The following is a 19,569-nucleotide window of genomic DNA, read 5'->3' as shown; positions in this document are numbered from 1 at the left end:
TTCTAGACGCGAAACCGCGGCTCAAGACGCGATTCTCGGTTTCAATCACGTCTTTTAACCTCAAAGACGCGGCTTGGACACTACAATCGCGTCTTTGATCCCAAAGACGAGGCTTGGAATCGCATCTGGCTGGAACTCGGTGTGGCCGCAAAGGAGACATGTAACCCGCAAAGTCTGCTGTGTGCTGTCCTTGTATCTATTAGATACATTTTACTATTATTTATTGTCAATGGAACATGCTATATTCTACCATATTGTCGGCATTATAGTGTGTCATAACGTTTTTAGTACGAAAATATATCTTTTCGTTTCTTTTTTTTTTAGCATTTAAAAAAAAAAGGCAGGTTATATCTGCCTGGATTCATGGCACAGAGCAGAACGTTTAGCTCAGTCGCTAGAGCGGCCGCCCCGTTGACCGGAGGTTGCCGGTTCGATCCCCGCCTCAGTCACTCTTTATTTCTAAGCACTGTGAAACACGTTTTCTTGCGGCTCCAGACGCGAATCTCGTTTCAATCACGTCTTTGAGCCAAAAGACAGGGCTTGGACCGCGTCTTTGAGCCCAAAGACGGGGCTTGGACACTACAATCGCGTCTTTGGGGGCTTGGACCGCGTCTTTGAGCCCAAAGACGGGGCTTGGACACTACAATCGCGTCTTTGATCCCAAAGACGTGGCTTGGAGGCTACCGCGTCTGGCTGGAACTCGGAGCGGAGTCAAGTTCATTGAAAATAACGGGGCCGTATGTTTTGACGCGGCGCCTCCGTGCGGCCGATGTGTCTAGTGTGTGTTCCCCTTCAGACGTCTGCTGTCTGCTCTCCGTGAAAAAAAAAAAAAAAAGGGTGTCTATTGTATGTATTTTTTGATGGAGAATTCAAATATGACCTTCTTTTTTGCATAGGACAACTCTAACCTGCATCAATTGGTATTTTATAATTGTCAATTGTACCCTATCCATCTAAAAAAACAAATTGGATCTCTATTGTATGTATTTTTTGATGGAAAATTCAAATATTAGCTTCTTTTTTAGATAGGACAACTCTAACCTGCATCAATTGGTATTTTATAATTGCAAATAGTACCCTATCAATCTAAAAAAAACAAATTGGATCTCTATTGTATGTATTTTTTGATGGAAAATTAAAATATTACCTTCTTTTTTTAGATAGGACAACTCTTCAATTGGTTGATGCACCAATTGATGCAGGTTGCATCAATTGGTGCATCAACCTTCTATCTATCTATCTATCTATCTATCTATCTATCTATCTATTTATACTTCACCTTTAGTCAAGAAGAGAGTTCAGCCTCAGGAACTTGCACACCTGGAACTGTGTCATGACTGTGTCATGGAGCTAAGCAGAACTATGTTAAATACTCACAATGAGTCTGATGGACCAATCAGAGTGGTGGTGGGGGGAGGGATCAACAATAGACAGAAACTGGATAATGCTTTGTTAACTGTCCCACCTAAGTCCCTGCTAGTCTGAACAAATCACCTTCCCTCTCATAACACTACTACTACTACTACTACTACTACTACTACTACTACTACTACTACTACTACTACTACTACATTTATATAAAGCTGCTCTTGCATTTGAATTCAAGTCTGACACAAGTTAAGGTTAACTTAGGTAGTAGTTCATTGTGCTGGCTTTTGTGTGTGAGTGTGTAGGCCCACAAATTATTATAATTGTCTGTCATTAAGTGACTCAAAGGGAGACGTCTAATGGGTGTTTATTATTTTAATATTAACTGTGGGAAGATTATATATATTTTATTTTGCACTTACAGTGTTGTGATATTATTCCTGAAGGAAGAGGGGTATTTTCACAGCCCAGGCTTTGAACCTAAATGCTGTTTACATGCTCTATAAATATTTATTTCTATATAAAACTCAGTTGTGTGGAGTTATTGTGTGCCTTTTCTTGTAGCTAAAGAGTCCATTTGTTCACTAGACATTAAGTCAAGGTTACTATTTTGAGTTGAAGCCAAGTGTTTTATTACTTTGTGGTTTAACATTATTTAAAAGGCAAATTCATTGTTATGGTTACTTAAGACTGCTTTTGCATTCATGAGTTAAAAAGAGAGCCAAGCTAATTCAAAGAGTTAAGTTAAAGGAACACAAAACGTGACTTAACTCACAGCTGCCATTGGACAGACAGTTATAACATACTCTTATCTTTCACAGAACAGACAATTATCATTTATTTTATCTATTTGAGACATGTAGCTGCTCTAGGGGAAATAGAGCATTAATTTGGGATCAGCCTTTTCAATTGATAATGACCAATGGGTGCCAGTTTCTAAGTAGTTAAGCATATTACCATAACAATATATGTGGCCTAGACGTGGATATTGCCCACTCAACTCGTAATCTACAGAAATGTCCACCACATCACACAGTATAAAACCTAGTAGAGAAATCTGCCTTCTCCTGTATTGTATTAGTGACATTCATTAATAAATAGTAAAATAACAGGACAGAGCAGAACAGGCCTCTGCTGTGTCTTTATTATGGGTGCATTCCAATGCAAATGGATACTCTGGAACAATCTGAAACAATGTATCTTTCCTGTGGCTGTTATAATGAACACAAACAGATCAGAACGTAATTTAACATTAACCAGTTACATTTATCATACAACAATGTAAGGGATGGATTCCTTTCTATTGTGTGAGTTACTTAAATGCTGATCAATATGTGAATCTGGCTCTTATCAGGTGGGTGTTTTCTCTCCCTGTCCTGTGCTGTCCTCAGTTAAACCAAGACAGTGCTGTTGTCACCAATGTGGAAAAAGCTTCAGCTCAATTTATTATCTCAAAGTAGACCAGAAAATACACACAGGAGAGAAGCCATTCAGCTGTGAACAATGTGGGAAGTATTTTGCTAAAAGATCACAAGCGTTCACATACTGGAGAGAAACCTTATTGTTGTGACCAGTGTGGGAAAAGATTTGTTCAAAAGGGGATTTTAAAAGAACACCAGAGAATTCACACTAGAGAGAAGCCCTATTGCTGTGACCAGTGTGGGAAAAGCTTTATTCGATTGTCTTATCTCAAAATACATGAACGAATTCACACAGGAGAGAAACCATACGGCTGTGTCCAATGTGGTGAAAAGATAGTCCGAAAGTGCACCAGAGATTTCACACCGAAGATGATGCATATCACTGAACATTTTCGCACACTGGACACAGCAGTATATGGCTTCTCACCAGTGTGGATTTTCAGGTGTCTTTTCAGAGCCGTCTTCAGAGTGAACCTTTTCCCACATTGGTGACAGCAGTAAGGTCTCTCTCCAGTGTGAATCTTCTTGTGTTGTACGAGGCTAGATTTTACAGTGAAACGTTTGCCACAGTGTTCAAAGCAGTAAGGCTTTTCTTCGGTGTGAAATCTCTGGTGCACTTTCGGAGCAGCCATTAAACTGAACTTTTCCCCACATTGGACACAGCCGTATGGTTTCTCTCCTGTGTGTATTTTCTGGTCTACTTTGAGATAATAAATTGAGCTGAAGCTTTTTCCACATTGGTGACAACAGCACTGTCTTGGTTTAACTGAGGACAGCACAGGACAGGGAGAGAAAACACCCACCTGATAAGAGCCAGATTCACATATTGATCAGCATTTAAGTAACTCACACAATAGAAAGGAATCCATCCCTTACATTGTTGTATGATAAATGTAACTGGTTAATGTTAAATTACGTTCTGATCTGTTTGTGTTCATTATAACAGCCACAGGAAAGATACATTGTTTCAGATTGTTCCAGAGTATCCATTTGCATTGGAATGCACCCATAATAAAGACACAGCAGAGGCCTGTTCTGCTCTGTCCTGTTATTTTACTATTTATTAATGAATGTCACTAATACAATACAGGAGAAGGCAGATTTCTCTACTAGGTTTTATACTGTGTGATGTGGTGGACATTTCTGTAGATTACGAGTTGAGTGGGCAATATCCATGTCTAGGCCACATATATTGTTATGGTAATATGCTTAACTACTTAGAAACTGGCACCCATTGGTCATTATCAATTGAATAGGTTGATCCCAAATTAATGCTCTATTTCCCCTAGAGCAGCTACATGTCTCAAATAGATAAAATAAATGATAATTGTCTGTTCTGTGAAAGATAAGAGTATGTTATAACTGTCTGTCCAATGGCAGCTGTGAGTTAAGTCACGTTTTGTGTTCCTTTAACTTAACTCTTTGAATTAGCTTGGCTCTCTTTTTAACTCATGAATGCAAAAGCAGTCTTCTGAAGTAACCATAACAATGAATTTGCCTTTTAAATAATGTTAAACCACAAAGTAATAAAACACTTGGCTTCAACTCAAAATAGTAACCTTGACTTAATGTCTAGTGAACAAATGGACTCTTTAGCTACAAGAAAAGGCACACAATAACTCCACACAACTGAGTTTTATATAGAAATAAATATTTATAGAGCATGTAAACAGCATTTAGGTTCAAAGCCTGGGCTGTGAAAATACCCCTCTTCCTTCAGGAATAATATCACAACACTGTAAGTGCAAAATAAAATATATATAATCTTCCCACAGTTAATATTAAAATAATAAACACCCATTAGACGTCTCCCTTTGAGTCACTTAATGACAGACAATTATAATAATTTGTGGGCCTACACACTCACACACAAAAGCCAGCAAAATGAACTACTACCTAAGTTAACCTTAACTTGTGTCAGACTTGAATTCAAATGCAAGAGCAGCTTTATATAAATGTAGTAGTAGTAGTAGTAGTAGTAGTAGTAGTAGTGTTATGAGAGGGAAGGTGATTTGTTCAGACTAGCAGGGACTTAGGTGGGACAGTTAACAAAGCATTATCCAGTTTCTGTCTATTGTTGATCCCTCCCCCCACCACCACTCTGATTGGTCCATCAGACTCATTGTGAGTATTTAACATAGTTCTGCTTAGCTCCATGACACAGTCATGACACAGTTCCAGGTGTGCAAGTTCCTGAGGCTGAACTCTCTTCTTGACTAAAGGTGAAGTATAAATAGATAGATAGATAGATAGATAGATAGATAGATAGATAGATAGATAGAAGGTTGATGCACCAATTGATGCAGGTTAGAGTTGTCCTATCTAAAAAAAGAAGGTAATATTTTAATTTTCCATCAAAAAATACATACAATAGAGATCCAATTTGTTTTTTTTAGATTGATAGGGTACTATTGGCAATTATAAAATACCAATTGATGCAGGTTAGAGTTGTCCTATCTAAAAAAGAAGGTAATATTTGAATTTTCCATCAAAAAATACATACAATAGAGATCCAATTTGTTTTTTTAGATGGATAGGGTACAATTGACAATTATAAAATACCAATTGATGCAGGTTAGAGTTGTCCTATGCAAAAAAGAAGGTCATATTTGAATTCTCCATCAAAAAATACCTACAATAGACATCCAATTTGTTTTTTAGATGGATAGGGTACAATTGGCAATTATAAAATACCAATTGATGCAGGTTAGAGTTGTCCTATGCAAAAAAGAAGGTAATATTTGAATTCTCCATCAAAAAATACATACAATAGACACCCTTTTTTTTTTTTTTTTTCACGGAGAGCAGACAGCAGACGTCTGAAGGGGAACACACACTAGACACATCGGCCGCACGGAGGCGCCGCGTCAAAACATACGGCCCCGTTATTTTCAATGAACTTGACTCCGCTCCGAGTTCCAGCCAGACGCGGTAGCCTCCAAGCCACGTCTTTGGGATCAAAGACGCGATTGTAGTGTCCAAGCCCCGTCTTTGGGCTCAAAGACGCGGTCCAAGCCCCCAAAGACGCGATTGTAGTGTCCAAGCCCCGTCTTTGGGCTCAAAGACGCGGTCCAAGCCCTGTCTTTTGGCTCAAAGACGTGATTGAAACGAGATTCGCGTCTGGAGCCGCAAGAAAACGTGTTTCACAGTGCTTAGAAATAAAGAGTGACTGAGGCGGGGATCGAACCGGCAACCTCCGGTCAACGGGGCGGCCGCTCTAGCGACTGAGCTAAACGTTCTGCTCTGTGCCATGAATCCAGGCAGATATAACCTGCCTTTTTTTTTTAAATGCTAAAAAAAAAAAGAAACGAAAAGATATATTTTCGCACTAAAAACGTTATGACACACTATAATGCCGACAATATGGTAGAATATAGCATGTTCCATTGACAATAAATAATAGTAAAATGTATCTAATAGATACAAGGACAGCACACAGCAGACTTTGCGGGTTACATGTCTCCTTTGCGGCCACACCGAGTTCCAGCCAGACGCGATTCCAAGCCTCGTCTTTGGGATCAAAGACGCGATTGTAGTGTCCAAGCCGCGTCTTTGAGGTTAAAAGACGTGATTGAAACCGAGAATCGCGTCTTGAGCCGCGGTTTCGCGTCTAGAAGACGCAAAGACGTGATTGAAACCGAGAATCGCGTCTTGAGCCGCGGGAGCTCCGTCCTGGACGCAAAGCTGCGTCTTGACCGCTATTTAAGCACGGATGCGGCATCAGACGGGTCATAAGACGCGTCTTCAGACGTGGACGCAAAGGTCAGCGGCTGTCTCTCCATTTTATCACCATTCTTTTTTCACGTTAGTTTTTATGGATATTTTTCAAGTCACTTGACAAAAACTAGACTCTCTGGGTTCCTTTTGGGAGGTCTAACTTGAACTTTACAAGTATGTAACTCTGACAGTATACAAATGAAACTAAATGGACCCTTACGGTAGCCTGCTTCCAGACCATAGACCCCACCCACTCTCAGAGTGGACTCTTTCTCTGGTCGAATATCCAATCCACGCAGCAGTTGAAACGATTCAAACGAAGTTCACACACACAGGCAGGCTGAGGAAGGCACACACACACACACACACACACACACACACACACGCGCGCGCGCACGCGCTGATTTCACCAAGCTGTTAACTCATTGACTGCCAAGGCCCGAGTTTCCCGAGTTATTACAGTAGTCCCAGGCTGCCACAGCCCGAGTTTCCCGAGTTGGAAGCCATTTTGAAAAAAAAAAAAAAAAAAATCAAATTTTTTTTTTATAAAAAAAAATCTAAAAATGCCTCAAATATATTAGGCATGATCGCAATTGCGAAATTGCATGTTTAGCCCCATAACAAACACATCTTTCAAAATGTCAAAAATGGCTGTTTTGTCTGACTTTGAAGGCTTGTATCTCATGAATGCCTGAACGGATTTCCAAGCGGACTTTTTTGTTTGAAAGCTGTTAAAAAGTACTACACATATGGTGCATGATCTAGGCATGGGCGTGCACGATCTGTGCACTAAAAATTGATCCGTGCACTAGAAATTTAGGAAGGTGGCAGTGTTTGTTTTGTCTGACTTTGAAGGCTTCTATCTCATGAATGCCTGAACGGATTTCCAAGTGGATTTTTTTGTTTGAAAGCTGTTAAAAAGTACTACACATATGGTGCATATATGGTGCATGGGCGTGCACGATCCGTGCACTAAAAATTGATCCGTGCACTAGAAATTTAGGAACGTGGCATCCTGGTACTTGGCGGCCATCTTGAAAAGGGCATTCAATGAGTTAATGTTGATTACATGTTTCTGGTCGCAGTTCTGTCACTGGCAGAGACAGAGACACACACACAATCACACTCCGCGATCGTGCGTCGCGTCCACCGTGCGTCTCGATCACCGCGCGTCCCGATCACACGCGCACGTCCCCCGTAAATCACTTAGAACTAGCCCTTACCCGTTCAAAGATATGAGCTCCAAAATGATGTGCAGTGTGTGGGTTATGGGATGTGCACTGTGCATCACTGGCGCCTATTCAATAGAGCCAAGGGGAGCAATGGCTCCCCCTATTTGCCAGTAGGGGGAGCCCGGCTCCCCCTCTCTCCTTTTATTTATTTACGATCATATAATCACAAAATGTGATTTAGAAGAAGAACGTCAGAAATTCGCCTTGTTTGACCCTTTGAAGCACCCATAGCATGGCTAAGATGGCTTCTAAACCAATCACAGCGAATGGGGGGCGGGAGGTATAGGTCTACTGTGTTATATGCCAAGCCTGTGCCTTTAAGGGGGCGGGCTTAGGAGCTGTACGGGATGACGTTGACGCTGTGTTTTGGGACCGGCGCGGAAGTGAATGTGATGCTGGGGAGAAAATATTAGTGAGAAGTTAAGTTAATACAAGTGGATTAATAGTGAAAACATGACGTTTATGCTGTATGTTCCTGCCTGGCCCTGGAAGTAATAAATCATCGTTATCTACACAGAAGTAGTATGGACTATTTGAATAAGTTACCACATGACACGAGCCAAGTTATTGCTACAAACAGTGGAAAAGGTAACAACTGGTTTCTCAACCAATCACAGTGACTGTCTGAACCTCTGGCTGACAGCGCGCTGCACAACAACAAACAACATGGCATGGCTTTATCTAAATAACAGAATGAAACAGTTGTTTCACAGTGGAATATGCTACCTGGGGTTAACTACAGACATCCATAGGACATGTGGATAGCTTTTACATTTACCATACGTGAACTAAACTTTTTGACGCTGTTCAAAGAAGCTGGATGACATGACACGTTGTGTTGTGTGCCTCCAAGGAACTTTCTTCTGGGCACCTCAATATAAAATTGGATATTTTCTTGTCATTTTCTCAAGGTAAGACATGGCTTTATTTAACTAACTGTTCACTGGAGTTAGCCAGCCTCTCCTCTCCTCCTCCGTGTGTGTGTGTGTGTGTGTGTGTGTGTGTGTGTGTGTGTGTGTGTGTGTGTGTGTGTGTGTGTGTGTGTGATGAGATGCTTGCTTGCTTGTAAATATTGGTAGCTGCTGGTTGCAGATCTTTGGTCATGGTTGTGGACTTGTGGTCAGTGTGGTTTTGTTGTGGGCACATTGTGTGTTGGCTTGTTGGGTGCCCCGCGGACCGCGGTGCGTGTCCGAGCAGTGCTCGACTCATTTTAGACTAATTTTAGACCCATTTAGACCCATTTTAGACCCATTTTAGACGACTTTATAACCGCAAATAACCGATTTTTCGCGGCGCCAAAAAAAAAAAAAAAAAAAAAAAAAAAATCCTGGATTTGTGCTCCCCCTAGTGGAGACAGAGTTAGGCGCCGGTGCTGTGCATACAGTATGTGAGGGATGGAAAGTAACTTTAACTGGTGCTTGCATGATTTAGGAGCATCAATGTAAGAAACCCGTTTCGTTTAATGGCTACAGAGATACTGTCCCCCCCCCCCCCCCAGCCCGCCCGCCCACCCGCCTGCACACACACCTGCCTGCCTGCACACACACACACACACACACACACACACACACAGAGCTGGTTAAACATTTTGCCTCAAGCTAGATGCAGAATAGATGTGCCTCATGCTAGATGCAGAATAGATACACCATAAAAATGCTAATATACAGCATACGATTTGTGAAAGTGACAAACGGGCTTCACAGTTATGTCAGGTGTGTTCATATTAGTGTTGCCCGATCCCGATCACGTGATCAGATCGGCCGCCGATATGGCCGTTTTTATAAGATCGGAGATCGGGGGGAAAAAATCGGGGGGAAAAAAAGTTTTTTTTTTTTTTTTTTTTTTTTTTCAAAAAAATATTTGCTGGGAGTACTGAAAGTTACAGGTAAGGTGAATGCGATATGAAATGTAAGCTTACCATAATCACTGTAATCCTTAATCATTTTCAATCATATTCAAGGGCTTTTGGAGAAATGAGACAGACAGAGCACTGCAGAGGGAAGGTGATTGTGTCAGACTCTGTGTACAGCTGGCAGCTGATGCCAATAAGTAGTAATTGGCCCCTTGCTAATGGATCAAAGGAAGGCAATTATGTCTCTCTGCACTGTCAACTAGCTCAGTGGTTCTCAACCTGTGGGTCGGGACCCCCAGGGGGGTCCTCAAATTATTTTGGGGGGGTCCCCAGATGATTAACTTAATGTGCAACATTGTTTTCTCTCTCAACAGTAAACAAACCAACATAAAGTTTAAGTGTATAGAGGGTATCTGCACATTTCGAAAGTGAAAAATTAAGGACTTTTTAATACCTCTAAAATGACAAATTAAACATTGGCCAAATTGTCAAATATTAAAGCCAGAAATTGTGAAAATAGCCGATCTACATGCTCACAACTCCTCGCGTTGCGAGGCGTTGTGAGCATGTAGATCTGCTATTTTCACAATAGAACCGTGTTATACAAAATATACTTCCTCAACTCTTCAGGGTCGGGGGTCCCCAGTTAAAATATGATTATTTTGGGGGTCACAGCCTGAAAAGGTTGAGAACCAAGTGATAGAATGAATAGATTTTTTTTTTCTTCTTAATGCCTTGCCAAAAGATCGGATCGGGAAAGATCGGGATCGAATCGGAAGCAATAATATTTGATCGGTATCGGATCGGGAGCAAAAAAACCCTGATCGGGGCATCCCTAGTTCATATGCTTATGGTGATGCGATTTCAGATCAATTGCTCCAGCCACTGAGGAGAAACGCTGTGACAGACAGACACTCACTCACTCACTCACTCAGGCATTCGCAAAATTATAGTATAGATAGGGCACAGGTTCAGACTACTGCGTGAGCTGAGTCTGAGATCAGGCTACCCTTACGGGTCCATTTGGTTTCATTTGTATACTGTCAGAGTTAAGTGCAGACCTTGACATTCTACATTTTGAGAACTACTGATTTAGACCAAAATGCAGGTTTAAATTGAATTCTGCAATGAATCTCTGTATTAACGATTAAACAGGATTTTTTACAAGGCTCCCTGAATTGTATCACGATATATACGATGCCTCTGAAAAGGCATATCGTGGAGACATTGTATCGAGTAATTGAGTACCTGAGACGAATAACAGTCTTAGGCCACATTCTCATAATATAATTCGGTTTAGTCGTGCGAATGGGAGGGGTGAAGTTGCCACATACTTGCATATTTAATTGATACGTTTGCCCTCACACTGCACATTGTCATCCGAAACAAGGAATCACTGAGTCCACGTCTGTCCACGGGACATGTATCCAAGTTGCATAATAATGCCTCCTCCATCTCCATGTGTTTATTACTTATTCAAGTTCAACTCACAATGTAACCACAGGACCCCTGCAAAATTGCGGCGCAGGCGTTAGCCAATTTATCTGCGGTCGGCGGTCGTAAACGGGCGAACGGGGCGATCAACAAATAAAACCATGCGGCGGCGGGAGGGACTCGCAAGATCTACCAGCAATAAACCAGACAGCAAATAATAGGCCTACTTTAGCAAGATATCTACGAAGAGGACAACGTCAACGTGTCTGTCTGTCTGTCTGTCTGTCTGTCTGTCTGTCTGTCTGTCTCTCTCTCTGTCTCTCTGTCTCTCTCTCTCTCTCTCTCTGTCTCTCTCTCTCTCTCTCTCTCTCTCTCTCTCTCTCTCTCTCTCTCTCTCTCTCTCTCTCTCTCTCTCTCTCTCTCTCTCTCTCTCTCTCTCTCTCTCTCTCTCTCTCTCTCTCTCTCTCTCTCTCTCTGCCCCTCGTCTTGCCCTCCGCTGGCTCCTTCTCTGCGCTCCGCGGCGCGCGTAAAGCGTCTCCATTTGGACATGAATCTGATTGCACAGAGAGCAAGAGCGCGAGCGCGAGCGAGGGCGAGAGACCCACACATCGGCCTATATATTATATTATATGATATACAAGTGACTCCAGTGGCACTTGCCTTTCATCTAACTGAGAGCAACTCCTCACAAATAATACACCATGTGCGATCGAGGGAGCGGTGATCAGAAATGATATCAATGAGGGGAGGAGGCGGCCAGAATGGTCAGAAATCTAATGAGAGCAGACGGTCTGGAGGGGGATTTAACCTTTTATAAATAACTATATGGATTTAACCCGCACATGGCTCTATATTGCCTGTATTTGAGACGGATGGATTCACACCAACAGGGAAGCGTTTGCGGTAGCGCATCGAAACCACCGTTTTTTTGTGGATTTGCATTCGTTTCTTTTATTCGAAAAAGAATACGGATGCGTCTTCACACATGCCCAACCGTTGTGTATTTTCCAACAATACGTTATAGGATTCGTTTTAATTGTCATAAAACGTGCCTGTGTGAATGTCGCCCAAGTCCGTATTTTAAAATTTTGGATAAAGATTTTTTGTTGATTTACCAGACTGTAAACCACAAACTAGAAGTTTTAAATCTCTTAAAGTCTTAACAATTTTGCTGCCATTTTAAACATAGCTGTAGTAAGCAGCTGCCAAATTGTCCTTACCTTTTAACGTGGGCACGTGCACGCATAGTGCATGATCTGTGCGCGACTCATGTAGTAGACCGGTAGACAAGATGACAGCTTTCGAATAAAAAAAAATCCATTGGAATAGACAAATCCGTTGCCAGGCAGTATACTGCTGAATCCGCCAGTATTTACATAAGAAAACATTGGAAACGGCCAGCTGTGCGCTATGGTAACACGTGGACACGTTCGCGCACATAGCAGACGATATGTGCGCGGATCATATGCCAGGCAGGCACAAGAATCAAACAGCTATCAAATATAAAAAAACGTGTGAAAAAAGACGATGATATGGCCGTGCAGATCCTTCCTCTGTTTACAACGCAAACCTATGGGACGGCAGCTGCGATGGGCTCTCAGACCGGATATGGAAACCTAGATCCGGTCTAAACAGGAAATACGACCGGATACAGTTAGGGGGCGGGCCTAAGACTCCGAAACGGCGATATACAGCGATCATACTTTTAATCGTTTCATAATGATTAAAGCTAATTAAATTTCCGGGAACGACGGGCGTGGTACAACGGGAAATCAACGGTTTCGACGGGGATCGCCGGAAATGAGTTAATGTACCTCCCTCTCATTTTGTTGAATTAAGATTTTTTTTACTTCACTCATATATATTAGGAATTATAAGACATAATACTTATGGAGAGTGTAAAAACAGTATATCCCCAACAGTTTGTGGAACAACAGTCTAAGTCCGTACAAGCAATATTCAGCAGGGAGCAGATAACATTAAAACCAACAATTAAACAAAAATGAGGGGGGGGGGGGGTGTGCATTAACAATTTAACAGATTAAAAATGACTAGTTTGTGGTTTACAGTCTGGTAAATCCAAAAATATATCTTTAAAAAAAATAATGGACTTATACTGTTATTCGTCTCAGGTACTCAATTATCACCATATCACCCACCCCCACCTCCACCCCTCCACCCCTCCCTCCACCCCTCCACCTCATCTCCACCCCTCCCTCCACCCCTCCCTCCACCCCTACCTCCAAGCCCTCGAAGGAGAGGAACGGAGCAGCTCTGCACGGAGGACGAGAAGAATCCTGACTCCTCCTCCTTCTGGTGTCCTCACAAAGACTCCTCCTGGTGTCTTCTAGAGGAGGAGGAGGAGGTGCATCCTGACTCCCTCTGGAGGCTCCTCCACTCCTCAGTCTGGAGATGAGAAAACCCTTGTTAATAAAGCAATAAGCCACGAGAGGCCAGTGGTTAACGGGGTAGTATACACCGGCTGAGAGGGTCGGAAACACTCGGCTGCGCCTCGTGTTTCCCAACGCCTCTCAGCCGGTGTATACTACCCCGGTAACCACTGGCCTCTTGTGGCTTATTGCTTTATTATACACCGGCTGAGAGGCGTTGGGAAACACGAGGCGCCAACCCTCTCAGCCGGTGTAAAATACAGGTAACCACAAGCCTCGCGTGGCTTATTGCTTTTCTAAAACGGTCACAATATGGCAACATGAAAATCATAGACATGTACCAATTAAAACTGTTCTATTTCACTAATAATTCACTATAAGGTCTGCTCTGCAAGACAGTAGTTCCCGGCCAGGCTGCAGAAACGACACAGGTGCAGATAATTGGTGCACTGTGGAACACTGTGGAAAGAAATAACACACCTGGGTTTGATATAAACTGATTCAAGGTGTGGGTTATAGTCTCATATACCACAGCAACCAGCCAATCAGAATCAAGGAATGGAACTAGCCGTTTTAGAATGATGTATAAACCATAATCAATGATTGGTTGTCTGTACTCTACCTAATAGTAAAAAGTCCTGGAATAAATTCCTTACCAAAACATTTCTTCACCAATGTGTTTGTAAAGGTGTCTAGTAACACATCTCACAAAGACTGAAATTCACTTTCCCTAGGAGAATCCGTTACAGCTGATGAAAGTTGGAGTCCCATTAAATTAACTATATAGGATAAAACACACCAAAATAAATCTGCTTTAAGTAGCATGTGAGGGGTCAAACTAAGGGTTTTCGTGATTCTGAATCCATTGCAATCATTTGTTTGTAAGACAGACAGACAGACAGACAGACAGACAGACAGACAGACACAAACCATTTAGGCCTAGAATTATTGAATGCTTTAACTATTGGAAAAATAGCAGATCTACAAGCTCACAGCGCGGCACCGAGTGCCTCGCTGCGAGCTTGTAGATCTGCCATTTTTGGAAAAAAGTTGTGAAAATGTGTGCAAATCTTTGAATATATGTATTTTCAAAGCAAACGTTTGTAACAAAAAATTAGCTTCTGGGGGGGGTCCCTGGAACTAGATATTTTGAGATGGGGGTCCATGGCCAAATGCATATCATTTTGGGGGTCCTTCACATGAAAAGTTTTGAGAACCACTGACAATAGTGGCGTTTCCATAAAGCTACTTTTTGCGCATTAAGGCTTATTCGCAAAATGTTTTTATGGAAACACTTCAAAATGCGAATAAACTTTATCCTAAAAATTATCCGCTTGGAGGAGGTGGATTTTGAGTCTTTATCGAATAAACTAAATGCGCATAAGTGAATGGAAACGGGTCAGACAATGAATGCGAATGATATATGACGTTCTGGGTCCATATCGTCCTCCTATAACACTTTCCCCCGCCGCTTAATTAACGTCCATTGGCCCACAAAACAAACGGTTGTTACACACGGAGTGACCCTTCGTCATCACCCGTGTTGCGCGTGCCAAAAGTGTCCGTACAAGCTCATAGCAGCTCGCATCTGCGACGCTGCAGGATGCAGTCTGCCCGGAGGACTCAACCGGGTGGCGGGGCGGCCGCCTCGGCTCGGGGACGCCCCGGCCGGGGTCGCTTGCTCTGTGCTCCCGCCGGCCGCACTTTCTCCGCGGCGGTGCGCCGCGACTGGCTCTGGGTCGGGAATCGGGATGCGCGTGCAGCGAGTCACAGCAGTGCCCTCACGTCTCTCGGTCTGAAAGATTCAGCCCCATCCCAGCTCTGTGCACTGTGTGCAAGCCCGCGGGAAGTGTTTACAGCAGGTCAGTCAGACGGACCCAGGCAGGATCTCCCAAGAATCGCATTTCACCAGTTTAATGGAAACGGGCTAAATTCGCTTTGTCTTAACTCATTCCCCGTCTCCCCCGATAGTCCCGAGAAAATCCCAATGTCGTTCCCCGCCAGGCCCGATAGTCCCGAGAATTTGCTTTTGTATAATGTAATGTTTAATTACACTCTTCCCCAGCCCGTGAAAAAAGTTTGAGCCTTCTGTCATAAAGGGAACCAAAAATATCACACATCAAAGTAAGTGTGTTTGAAAAAAAGACTGTAATAATGTATAAATTGCAATACAAATGTATTAATCTCCCCATAACGCACAGTGAACTGCACACAAGGCTGGCAGCCGGAAAAAAAGAGAGAAGAAAAAAAGTGTTAGAACAGCTGTGTGTGTGTGTGTGTGTGTGTGTGTGTGTGTGTGTGTGTGTGTGTGTGTGTGTGTGTGTGTGTGCACATCTTTTAGCTGGCTGGTCCACGGACCACTGTATTTCTGTTTCAGTGGTCCCCCTGATCAGCACACAGTCCCATAAATCAGAGATCTGCCTCTCTCTCTCTCTCTCTCTCAAGACACAAAAAAATTATCGCCAATTCGCCATATAAATGCTTCTAAAACATACCTGAGAATGCTGATGGTTGATTAGAATCCACACCAAGGTTTATAATCCATATATCCAGGCTATAATATTTTGTTTCGTAATGGTATGTTAGTCCACAAGCAGCCAAGCAAGCCATTGGCGCCAGGCGGTCCTTTGCAAAGGGGGGGTCCCTGGTCGCCTTTCTAACGGAACCAATAGGGGGTCCGCGGGCCCAACGCTTCGCTCCGCAGAGCAGTGGGAACACGATAATCAACTCTTACACAACGTTGTAAAATCAATCAATAAAACCGCCCGATTACATAAAGTTCACACGACACGATCCAGTTGTGTCAGAGACAAGTGAAGTGGTCCCTGGAAGGGGGTCCCGTCCTCTCACTACCCTGGTCTCCAGCCAACACTTCTCAGGGAACCAGGTGGTCCGTGGACCAACCGCTCCCCCCAAAAAGCAAGTGATCAACTAGTGTCGATAAGCCTCGTTAGCAAAAGACGCAGCAGACTGAGCAGATCTGTTTAGCAGGGCAGTGCAGAGGATTTTTTTAGGGGCAGGGGGAGACATTTTTCTAACATGTCCTAGAATGTGAAAATAGCAGATCTACAAGCTCTACAATCTCTCAATGTCTCTCAATGTGTCACAGAGCGATGTGTTGAGCTTGTAGAGCTTGTAAATCTGCTATTTTCAAATTAGAAAAAAGACTCATGCCCCCTTTGATGTCTATTTGTGTGTGTGCACCTGTACATAGCAAGAGACCAACACCAGACACACAGAGACAGAGAGAAAGCGCCCCCAAGTGGGGGCTCACATAAATACTGCAAGTATGCGTAATGTAATGTACTAGAGGGTATAAAAAAAAAAGTAAAAAAATAAAAAAACGTAAAAAAAATAAAAAAAACGTTAAAAAAAAAAATTGGGGGGGGAACTATTGTGGCGGAACTATTGTGGCGGAACTATTGTGCCGCAGCGCACATTTCCGGTCGGACATATTTGACCGGCGGACTATTTTATACAGAGGCAAAATATGAGGGTAATAACGAATACAACTGTATACAGAGGTTTGGAAACGACATCTTGCAAAGGTGACATGGGTGTTTGAATTTTTAAGCTATATTTAGTACATATGTAGTACATCTTGGCCAAGTGGTTTGGTATTTAAGTTAGCGATACATGACCCGGAAGTAGATCACTTACTCTTTTGTAATATAAAGATGTGAAATTGCTGAGTTTTATGGTCAGACATAGCCAATAAAAATATTTTTCTCTGCATTTTTCTAAACAGAAAATTAAAAAAAAAAATCCTATTACATAATTACATTAGTACACTTATCTGATAATGCCTGAAGCCATAAAGACAAATATCAAGTGAGTTATCCACTTGAAAAGCGATCGATCACAAAAAGGTCAATATCTCCAGTTTTTTATAGCTGGATTTTGGTCAAAAATGACTATTTTGAGATGGCTGCAACTATAGAAAAAAAAGCTTTTTATTTATTTATTTAATTTTTTGGTGAGACTAGAGGTTGTCCTGTTTCATTTCAGGTACTGTATGACATTGTCGAAAAAATACAGAATTTAGGAAAAATGTCAATATAAAAAAAATATATAATTTTTTTTATTAAACAAAATTGCAGGAGAGCCATACAGTCAATGTTAACTCTCTCCCAGCCATTTACAATAGGCTTGTGCGCCTATACTGCCAGGAATTTTATTAATTTCCAAGTTAGCTTTAATCTAACCCAACAGGGATCATATTGTTGTTGAATGTAGTACTAGTACTATCCACTAGAGTGTGCCCAACGATAATCTCCTAGAGTCTGGACTAGCGAGTGGACAGCAGTAGACCCATAATGGCGGCGCCCATTGGCGGCCATTATGTCTCCCGGTCCGCCGAACGGGAGCTATAAAACACGATCCGAACGTCGTGGACACGCCATTTACACTCGTTTTTGCTCTTGAGTGACCAATCTGTCAGTCCAGCCATTTTTTTCCGAATGAGAATCGGTCTAAATATGGTAAAGTTTGATAAGAAAAACGTCAACATTCAATGCTGTAAAAAGGCCCATTCTATGTTATGGCCGAACGACTTCCGGGTTACGTCATCGATGATGTCACTTCCTTCGAATATGTAACTTTAGACTAAAATTAAGCTAGAAAGGTCATTTATAGCTCAAAAAATGTCAAAAAAATACCAAAATGATCAGAAAATGATCCCCAAGGCGACGTTAGGCGATCTGGCTGCCTCACCCTCCTCAAAATGGCGATGGAAGGCGATTTGGCTGTGAACTAGTTAAAATGGCGGCCAATGTGTTAAAGCGCATTTCTGATAATTTGCTTCCCTAATTCAAATAAGTTTATGGAAACATGGCTATAGTAGTTTCTCAAGAACAGACTAACTGAGCTCCAGTTGAGTGAAAAGGACCTTTTCTTTGACGATGGCTGGCCAGATTGCTGACAATAGAAACATAGGTTTTTTTCAATAAACCTTAGAAGGATTCAAAAGACACTTATAGAATCGGGTCAAAATTCAAACGTTCACAATTTTTCAAAAATAGCAGATATACAAGCTCACAGCGTGGGACCGAGTGCCTCGCTGCGAGCTTGTAGATCTGCCATTTTTTGAAAAAAGGTGTGAAAATGTGTGCAAATCTTTGAATATATGTATTTTCAAAGCGAACGTTTGTTACTCAAATTTTGCTTCTGGGTGGTCCCTGGAACTAGATATTTTGAGATGGGGGTCCGTGGCCAAATAAATATCATTTTGGGGGTCCTTCACATGAAAAGGTTTGAGAACCACTGACATAGTAGTCTCTCAAGAACAGACTAACTGAGCTCCAGTTGAGTGAAAAGGACCTTTTCTTTGACGATGGCTGGCCAGATTGCTGACACAGAAACATAGGTTTTTCAATAAACCTTAGAAGGATTCAAAAGACACTTATAGAATCGGGTCAAAATTCAAACGTTCAAAATAAAAATAAAATAGCAGATCTACAAGCTTGCAGCGCGGCACTCGGTGCCGCGCTGCAAGCTTGTAGATCTGCTATTTTTCAATAGTTAAAGCATGAGTATTGCAGAAGCAGTTCTGAAAGGGTTAAAGTCCTACATAGCAGATCTACAAGCTCACAGCTGCGAGCTTGTAGATCTGCTATGTTTCAATAGTTAAAGCATAACGTTCTGAAAGGGTTAAAGTCCTACATAGCTTGTAGATCTGCTATGTTTCAATAGTTAAAGCATAAGGTTCTGAAAGGGTTAAAGTCCTACCTGGCATCTGCTGGTCTCCAGGTGACGGGCGGCTCTAAGCCCCTCCCCTCCGGCTCCAAGCCCCTCCCCTCCGGCCCCTCTGGCCCAGCGGCCCGCTGCAGGGTTGGAGTCCCGTGGCGCTGCCTCCAGACAGCGGAGCCGCTCAGAGCCGCTGGGGACGAGGGGCAGGAAGTAACATTTACTTAAAGGGGAAGACCACCCATTTTCAATATTGGAAAGTACAACTTGATGACATCACACCGTTGTACTTTACAATACAAACCCCAACATCAATCCTCCAGTTCTAGGAAACACAGAAGGGGGGGAACTTTTTTCTATTTCCACACAACTCCTCTAAGGTATATTAATGACATATTTCAATATTGAAAATGGGTGGTCTTCCCCTTTAACACATATGGTGCCAACCCAGAGTTTCCCGAGTTTGGGCC

At 42.4% G+C, this 19,569-nt stretch overlaps 1 protein-coding gene across 1 annotated transcript in view; it reads right to left on the bottom strand.

Annotated features, from left to right (window-relative positions):
• Positions 1-19,187, bottom strand: part of ttll4 (tubulin tyrosine ligase-like family, member 4) — a 79,304-nt gene extending 60,117 nt beyond the window's left edge. The window contains exons 1-2 of the mRNA XM_080752480.1: positions 19,142-19,187; positions 13,265-13,430 (exon numbers count right to left, since the gene is read on the bottom strand). The gene's annotated coding sequence lies outside the window, so the exon portion shown is untranslated. The remainder of the gene's footprint in view (positions 1-13,264; positions 13,431-19,141) is intronic.
• Positions 19,188-19,569: the final 382 nt, after the last annotated feature.

Source organism: Nannobrachium achirus, assembly GCF_963921795.1.
Source record: "Nannobrachium achirus genome assembly, chromosome: 22".
NCBI lineage: Eukaryota > Metazoa > Chordata > Actinopteri > Myctophiformes > Myctophidae > Nannobrachium > Nannobrachium achirus.
This window is presented reverse-complemented; position numbering and strand designations above follow the sequence as displayed.